Below are 9,138 nucleotides of genomic sequence, written 5' to 3'. Positions count from 1 at the left end.
GGATCTATTTTCAAGGTCAGTTGTTTTTCCAATGAGATATTTCACATTATCTTCCATTTTTCCATTCCTCTGGCTTTGTTCTGTGATTTCTTGCTTTCTCATACAGTCCTTAGCCTCCATCTGTGCCATTCTAATTTTGAAAGAACTATTTTCTTCAGTGAGCTTTTGAATCTCCTTTTCCATTTGGCTAATTCTGCTTTTGAAAGCATTCTTCTCCTCATTGGATTTTTGAACCTCTTTTGCCAATTGAGTTAGGCTAGTTTTCAAGGTGTTATTTTCTTCAACATTTTTTTGGGTCTCCTTTAGCAGGGAGCTGATTTGCTGTTCATGCTTTGACTTCATGTCTCTCATTTCTCTTCCCAGCTTTTCCTCCACCTCTCTAACTTGATTTTCAAAATTCTTTTTGAGCTCTTCCATGGCCTGAGCCCATTGAGTGGGCTGAGACACAGAAGCCTTGATTTCTGTGTCTTTGCCTGATGGTAAGCATTGTTCTTCCTCATCAGAAAGGAAGGGAGAAAATGCCTGTTCACCAAGAAAGTAACCTTCTATAGTCTTATTTCTTTTCCCTTTTCTGGGCATTTTCCCAGCCAGTGACTTGACCTCTGAATATTTTCCTCACATCCACCTCACCTCCTGATCCTCCCAGCCAGTGTTTGGGGTCTGAGATTCAAATGCTGCTTCCAGCCTCAGGGCTTTGGGCGGGGGCAGGGCTGCTATTCAGTGTGAGATTAAATTCAGATGCTCAGGTGAGGGCAGGGCTGCCTCTCAGGCTCAGTTCCCTCAGGGAGTTTATGCACAGACCTTCAACAATGGATCCAGGCTCCTGCCTGCTTGGGGAGCTCTGGTCTGCCGCTGCCCCTCAGCTTCTGTCTCCCGAGGGGGCCTGAGCCATGGGGGCACCCCACTCCCCCCTCGACCCGCCAAAGGGACTCTCTCACCGACCCCCGTCACCTGTGGGTGGAGGTACTTGTGCGGCCGCTGGAGATCCCGTCCCTGAAGCCCGCTCGGATCTGTTCCTCTCGGTGCCGCGGCCACGGCAGGGCTGTACTCAGCTCCCAGTCCCGGCGCCCAGTCCGCAGCACGAAGGACCTTTTACGAGAGGTTTGCAGGTCTCTCCGGAACAGAAATCTCCCTCGCTCCAATGTTCTGTGGCCTCTGGGTGCAGAATTCGCCGTGAGTTACTTCTTTGTAGTTGTTCTATGGGTTGTGGGTTCGGAGCTATGTGTATGTGCGTCTTTCTACTACGCCATCTTGGCTCCGCCCTAGACTTTTTAGTCTTAAAGGCTTCTCATAACAATTTCATGTATATAGCTAGAGATATCCTGTTAAATAATGAATGAATGAGAAAAAATGAGATTCACTCATCACGTCATTTGCTGCAGGAAATTAAAATTTTTTTTTTCTGGAAAAGGACACTTTTAGGCTTTATTTACTACTGTAAGGTATACTAAAAATTAAATACTTCCTCCATTGTGATTTCTCACTTGTTTTATGGAAGGGTTTACGCAGCTCATTTCTTTCAGATATACAGATATACAGTAGTTAAAACACGAAAACACTTTCCTTTAGCTCTGTTAACATGAGCAAGTCACACAAGCCTTCAGTTCCTCAATTTCATCCCCATTCAAGTGGGAGTACACAGAATACCCACACTACTTTTCTCCACAGGTAATGGGTAAATTGACTTGAAAAAGGAATCTCATAAATCTGGGATGAGTTCATTATTACATGTCCAGGTCATTAAGATTTCAAATGGCCCTGGTGGCAATATTAAAAATTAGGAGCTAACTCTGAAAATCTCCTCGTTTTGAAAGTTTGACTGCCTGAATCAGGAGATTGGAAAGTCTTCCTAGGGTCATTTTGGAGGTGGGCACATATGCAAATATCTACCAAAAATCTGGAAATAAATATGTATTACCTTTCAAATCTCTGTTCCGTGGTCCCCTAATTTCTGTGGCTTTTGTATTGTGTTTGGTATCTCTGAAGTGAAAGCTTTGTGAACATTTACGAATTGTGGAAACTTTTAAAATGCCTACATTTCCAAAGCTTAGATAAGTGATTTACACGGAGTAAGAGGACTTTGTTCTCCAGCTGCTTTACTGTTCTATCTTTATATGTCCAAATATTAGATCAGGTCATCTGTGTCTGTGTGTTTCTGTGTGTGAATATGTTACTGGTATAGGAAGCCCTTATATATTTCTTTTTCCCATGTTTAAGAATCAAAAACAAACAATACTGCTAAATATAATACATTTTAAGTGTTCAAAACTTTCCTCATGATTTGGTTAAGTACATATAGAATAATGGGGAAATGTGAAAATTGTTATTGTAACCTACTTAAATAAATTTTGGGATAAAGAAGAAATTATATACACAAAAGTCCTTGAGGATGTTTTTAGTAAACAGTTTCAGGATACTGAACCTATGAGGATAATTAAATAGATAATTAACAATAAGATAAGTAATATATAAAAAATTATAATAAAAAATAATAAACAATAAAATAATAACAATAAACCAGTTCCTACTCTTTTCAAGTATAAAATTATACATATATGTATATATATGAATTTTAAGACTGTTCTTTCATTTTTTAATTTAAATTAACCATTTCTTTGGAGTGCCAGTCTTACCTTCTTGATCCTTTTCAGGTAAACCCAAAGTAAATTTTGGATCAGAAGCACTCTCTGAACTGCAGATTTGGGGTGAAAGAAGCTGATTAAGTGCCTTCTGTTTTTCATATTCATCAACCACTAGGCGATGGCTATGTATAAAATATACAACATAATATTTCTACAACAACCAAGATAAAATTATATGCACCAAATCTCTTCATATCTCAAACCTTAAATTATGAGATTTTCACCAAAAATTTTTTTATTCATTTGATAAAGTCTGTAGCGTATCAGTTCATTCAACCAAGACATAATACACCTTTACTCTGAGTCATACTACTATAGAATTATAGATTCAGAGCTTTAGTTCATCTACTCCAATCTCTTTATTTTGCAGATTAAGCAAATAAATCCCAGAAAAGATAATAGTTGTCTAAGGTCACACATATATAGAGAGGCACAATTTCTCGCAAGATTCCTCTGACTCCAAATCAAGCACTCTTTCCCCTGTACCAAACTGCCTCTCTGTAAAATCTAATGCTGACTATTAATATTTATGATTTACTCTTTTTAGTTATCACTCATTTGCAGGCATCTAAGATGTCATGTAATTTTCCCTAAAACTAAGTTTTAGTCTATTATAATTGAGAGATGTCAGTAAAAGTTAAAAAACAAACAAGCAAACAACCTGCCCTTCTAAATCAGACCTTATTAGGAAATTATAAAACTTTTATGAATATAAAATGATAAAATGTATGTAAAACATTGGAAAACCTTAAAGAAATGTACAATGGCATTTATTACCATCATTACTATTACTTCTGAAAATTGGTCTCAGATTACCTAACTCTGCTTTGTAGCTTGTCTTTTGCTTATGTTCTCCTGGACTTGGATGACCTAACTTGGCCATTTGCTCAATTTCTTCTTAGTGCCTTGAAATATACTTGCCAGATGCTTGTTATAATATGCGACTATAAAAGTCCCATCCAGTCTCTGTTGTATGGAGGAAATATTCTTCTAACAACTGCAACTATGTAAAAATAATCCAAATTATAATGTTAGCACTTACATTGAAGGGCTACCATGATGAGTATAATCCACAGCTGTCTGTCCATATGCATCTTCACAAGAGAAGTCAATATCATATTGAAGAAGAAGACTGACTACACCTGTTCGGTTACAAGGGGGAGCAATCATCAAAGGTGTTCTACAACAACAAGGAAATATTTCACATTTAAGAAATTAAACTAGTCACACATAATTAGATTTTCCTGGACATGTTTCAATAAGAGAATATCTCCTATATGAGTTGATATGCATGTGGAACATGATCAGTTATGAGTACTTTTTTGCTTATGTGTAGCATGAAAAATGGCAATTAAGACCCGAATGAAACATAAGGATGACAGGGTTTTTTTCGTCCCTATAGAGTTTTAGCAGGGACTGTCAAATTAAAAGCTTTATGACAAGACAAGAAGAAGATGTGTCAAAGCCACTTGTGTACAACAGTGAAAAACTTTTGGAAGGATCTTACAAAGAGACTCCACTTTTTTGCTAGACTTCACAGTCAAGTGGAGGCTCTTTGAAAATAATTGGTTTAAAAACAATCTTAGCAACTCACTCCACTGCCAGTATTCCAATGCCATTTCAGAATGAGGACCTGACTCTTGGTTGTCAGAGGCCAATCCAGAACAAACTTTTTTAAGTCTTAACAAACATAAAAGTCTTTGAACATGAATATAGCAATGAACTCTGTTGTTTAAGGACAAACCTACGTAAATCCAGAAAGGTTCAACATCAGAAAGCAAGCAACATTTGATTTGAGGAAAACCCATTAACTCCTAAAGGCAGTTGATTAAGAGTAAGTATTATTATGACTTGCAATAGTAGAGAGAGCATCCACAATGATGATAACACAGATCTTCCCGAAATACCGAGTTTGTAGTATACTGAATGATTCACGGACTTTCTGCCTAAGGTAGTATTGTAGCGATATCCGTAATGCCAAGTAGAGGTTTGCTGTTCCTTGCCTACTTAACCAAAACAGCAGGCTGACCCTCTGAAAGGCGAAATAGTGTTAGAAGTATCCTCACTGGTGAAATCAGGCATATTTTAAAGGTGTTTTGATGTGTTCATGAGCTCTTCCTTGTAGGTAGAAATGTTCGTTCCATTTAAACTTTTATCTTTGATCCAAACTTTAAATAGAAAACATAAGAAATGCTCAAAAGGAACCATTGAATTATAATTTAGTGTGAAATAAGGGGCTATGGGAAAGATTGAAACAGATGGAGTCATAAACTCCCCTATTAGTAGTTAATATTATCATACGTTTTAAAATGTTAGTTTATTTTTAAAGATAATATTGAGTTCTGGGAACCAATATGGTGGAGGAAGAAGTAAACTGACGTAACTCTCCCATATTTACCTCCAAACATCCATAAAATAGTGCTCCCAAACAAATCCTAGAACAGCAGAAGCAGCAAAAATACGGGGTGAAACAAACTTTGAGCCCAAGAAATTTGGAAGGTTGGAGGGAAAAGTCTTTCTAAAAGGGAGTGCAGTCCAAGACAGAAAGCATCCCAGAACACCAGCAGCAAGCCCTATCTCAGCAAAGCAGTGCTAGGTCATGAGCCCCAGTATAGTGGAACAGACCAACATCAACAGCAGAACAAAAAATGTGCCTCAAAATTAGCCAGGGAAATGGGCAGACTCCAGCTCTGAGAACCCATATGTCTCAGCTTAACCTCATGCAAACTGGCAGCCTCTGTTCCTACAGGGTTTAAGCACACAGGGAGTCACCAGTGGTCACAATGGCAAGTGCTTCAGTGTATCCCTAGGGAAATGTAAAAACACTCCACTAGTCATAGTACATACCAAACATCAATACTGGAATCCCAGGGCAGCATCAGGTAAGATGCCAGACCCCTACTACCTACAGCAGCGCCAGTCATCTCCAGTCCTACTCCCTTAGCACAGCTCCAGACAAGAGGGCCCCCATGGACCACAGGAGAACATTAGTGCAGCAATAGGTAAACAGCTAGGGCCTGTAGATCCTCATACAAGAAACCTAAAATGTTGACTTTTCCACACTGTGAGCAGAGGTCAAATTGAAAAGACATTGCGGGAGCCAAGATGGCAGAGTAGAAAGACACACATACACTAGCTCCGAACCCACAGCCCATAAAATATCACCAAAAAAGAACTGCCAACAAATTCTGGAGCAGCAGAAGCCACAGAACAATGGAGCAGAGGATATTTCTGTTCCAGAGAGCCCTGAAGGCCTGACACAAAAGGTCCTTGTGCTGCAGACCCAGAGCAGAGCCCAGCCCTGCCTTGGCCGCGTGTCACTGAGAAGAGCAGACCCTAGCGGGCTTCAGGGATGGAATCTCCAGCGGCCCCTCGGGTCCCTCCACCCAAGGGCTCCAGAGGTTGGTGAGAGGGAATCTTTCCACTCCGCCATCTTGGCTCCTCCCCTAACATCCAAATTCTTGCAGGAAAAGATGAATGAGTTACAGGAGGAAATAGATATTAAAACTATAATGGTGGTGGTGGTGGAGGGAGCATTACTCAGTTTGTCCCTGAGGCCTAGATAAATCTATCCATAAAAAAATAAGAAGAAAGTCAAATAAGTTAATAGAATTACAGAGAAGATAGAAATGATAGACATGAATAATAATGAATGTGATAGAAAGGAGTATACCTATTTTTCTCCTATGCATGGGATCTTCACAAACACTGATCATGAAATACGGTATATAAGGGTCTCACAAGAAATGTAGAAATGCAGTTCTAGAAAATGCATTTTTTGTCACCATAATGCAATAAAAGTTACGTTCAGTAAAGGACTTTGGAAGCATAGATTTAAAATTAATTTGAAGCCATGTAACCTAATTCTGAAGAATATGTTGGTTAGAGAACATGCGTACACTTTGCAATTATCTCATTTGGTCCCCAGGCAATCCCGAGAGAAAGGTCCTATTCGAATTTCCATTCTATAGATGAGGAAATTGAGGTAAAAAGAGATAAAATGAATGATTTAAAGAAGAAAACCAAATTACCAATATCCAAAATGAAAAGAATGAATTCACAACCAATTAAGAAGAAATAAAAGCAATAATTAGGAGCTATTTTGCTCAAATGGGTGCTAATAAAATTGAAAACCTCAATGAAATGGATGACTACATACAAAACACAAATTTCTCAGATTAGCAAAAGAAATAGAACAATTAAATAAATTGAAGAAGCCATAAATAGTACAAGATGGATTTAAAAGTTAATGCTGCCTTACATTAAAGAATATTTATTTTCAATAGATACTGTTACATAAAATGATAAACAAGAAATCCCACCAAATCCTCTCTATGACATAAATATGATATTGATTATAAACTATGGAGAAGGAAAGCAAAGAAAAAAATTATAGGCCAAAAATCCTAATGAACATTAATGCAAAAATTCAAAATATTAGCAAGGACAGTTCAACAGCATATATCACAAAGATGGTATGCTTTGACAAGGCTGGATTATATCAGGTACATAAGACTCACTCAGTATTAGAAAAATTATAAGCATAATTAATCATAACCATATATGTTTGTGTTCTCCCTTCATTGCTGAAGAAGACCATGCCACCAGAAAAATAATGACATGACTTGCACTCGACTTTGTTTTGAATGAGTGAGGGCTGTGCAGGTCACCAGCCTCACTTCTCCTCTAGGGCCATCTGAATCCAGTGACCAGATATTCATCAGGATGGCTGGAGATGACCCAGGATGAGGCAGTTGGGGTTAAGTGACTTGCCCAAGGTCACACAGTTAGTGAGTGTCAATGTCTGAGGTGAGATTTGAACTCAGTTCCTCCTGACTCCTGCACTGATGCTCTATCCACTATAGAACTCAGCTGCCCCACAGTGGGAAGGGTGGTATCTCTAAGTACGAATTGCGTTATTGAGGAGAAATGGGGATGAATAGCCTGCTCACTTTCCTTTCCTACAGCCTTCACATGTGCCAACCAATTGCTCAGTCACAGAATTCCCCAGAAAAGAACCCCGGCAGGAGACTCATCTCCCCAAATTTGTGACTTCCTGGGCCTGAACCCAGGCAAGACACAGTCAGAAAGACTGTAGTAGGGATCTAGGCATGATCAAGTAGTCTGGGGTGAGTGGAGGATGGATTTATGGAGGGTCTTGAAGGGCATGACCAGTAATTTGGGTGAGTTAGCATCAAGACAGCAGAAACCAAGAAAAAAGCATTTTGCTAGCATGAAGAACTGAATGTAGCTGAAGGTTCCCTGGAGGTACGACAATGGAGGGCTAGGTTAGTAAGGGTAACTGAGATTTGGGCCCAGAGATAATGAAAGGCTTCTGACCTCAGCCAAACACATGCTTCTGAGGCAAGACCATGAGAAATAACTTATTCACACTCTGGAGGGGTGAATATAACAGCCTTCAGAAATAAAAGTAAGCTTTAACAACCTTTACCTGACTACAAAGTCCCTCCTCTATGACCCCATTTACTAGGTAATACAGGATGTACAATTTCCAATACTATGTTCTCCCTTCTGCTGCAAGTATGGGATGACCAATGAAAATGAACCTTTAGCTTTCCTAGAGGGGAAGTCAACATTTGTAAGCTTCTTACTCATGAGAATTCCAAGCTACACTTCACATTTATTCTACTTAGCTGCCTTCTAACCTCAAAACAAGTTCCAAACCAATTGGACCCTTGCTTTTCCTGTTATCTTCTCTGTGAAAATTACAACTTTCTTATGTCTCCCATTCTAATGATTGCTATTCTGAATTTAGAGAAACAATTTCTCCATGATACTAGTCAAATTTCCCTCGTTCTCTGCTAGAAAATAATCTATTACTAATTGATGTTGATAGTGTCTTCTACAATTAGTTTATTTTCCTGTATTTCTTTCAAGTCAAAACTCTCTGGCCTGTATGGATCCCTTTGGTTTCATTTCATATATTACATAATTTCTGTGGAAAGAAAAATTGTACTCATTCCTCCCAATTCATCCTCTTTTATTTATTCAAATCTTGTTTCCACATCTATCTCCATTCTGATGAATGCTACCTCACTCTCTTTCCCATACACATTCTTCCTTTCATCCATTTCCCCTTTAAGCAAGAATAGTTTATTCTGAACAAATATAGAAAGAGGGAAAGAGAAGAAGTTGATCAATGCATTGATAAGTCCCTTTAAAAGGGACTTTACCCCTTTAAAGGGGTAGTCCCTTTAGTAAGGACAGATATAGAGACCTAAAAGGAAAAGATAAAAAATGAATTGCACATTTAGAAGTCTCATCTCATACACCAGTCTAGGGGGTGGGGTAGACACCATTTGAGACAGTTTTCTGATCTGCATGCTCATCCAAGTCATCTTCAACAAAGGAACTTCTTGCTGTCTTTATGTATAAATCCTCCATCTTTTGTCAATTCTGCTACAAACTTGATCTTGACACAATTCGAAATTACCATTCAGCCTTTATATCCTTAAATTTCTTATACAAGTGTGTG

The sequence above is a fragment of the Notamacropus eugenii genome, chromosome 6 (genome assembly GCF_028372415.1).
Source record: "Notamacropus eugenii isolate mMacEug1 chromosome 6, mMacEug1.pri_v2, whole genome shotgun sequence".
Classification (NCBI taxonomy): Eukaryota; Metazoa; Chordata; class Mammalia; order Diprotodontia; family Macropodidae; genus Notamacropus; species Notamacropus eugenii.
This window is presented reverse-complemented; position numbering follows the sequence as displayed.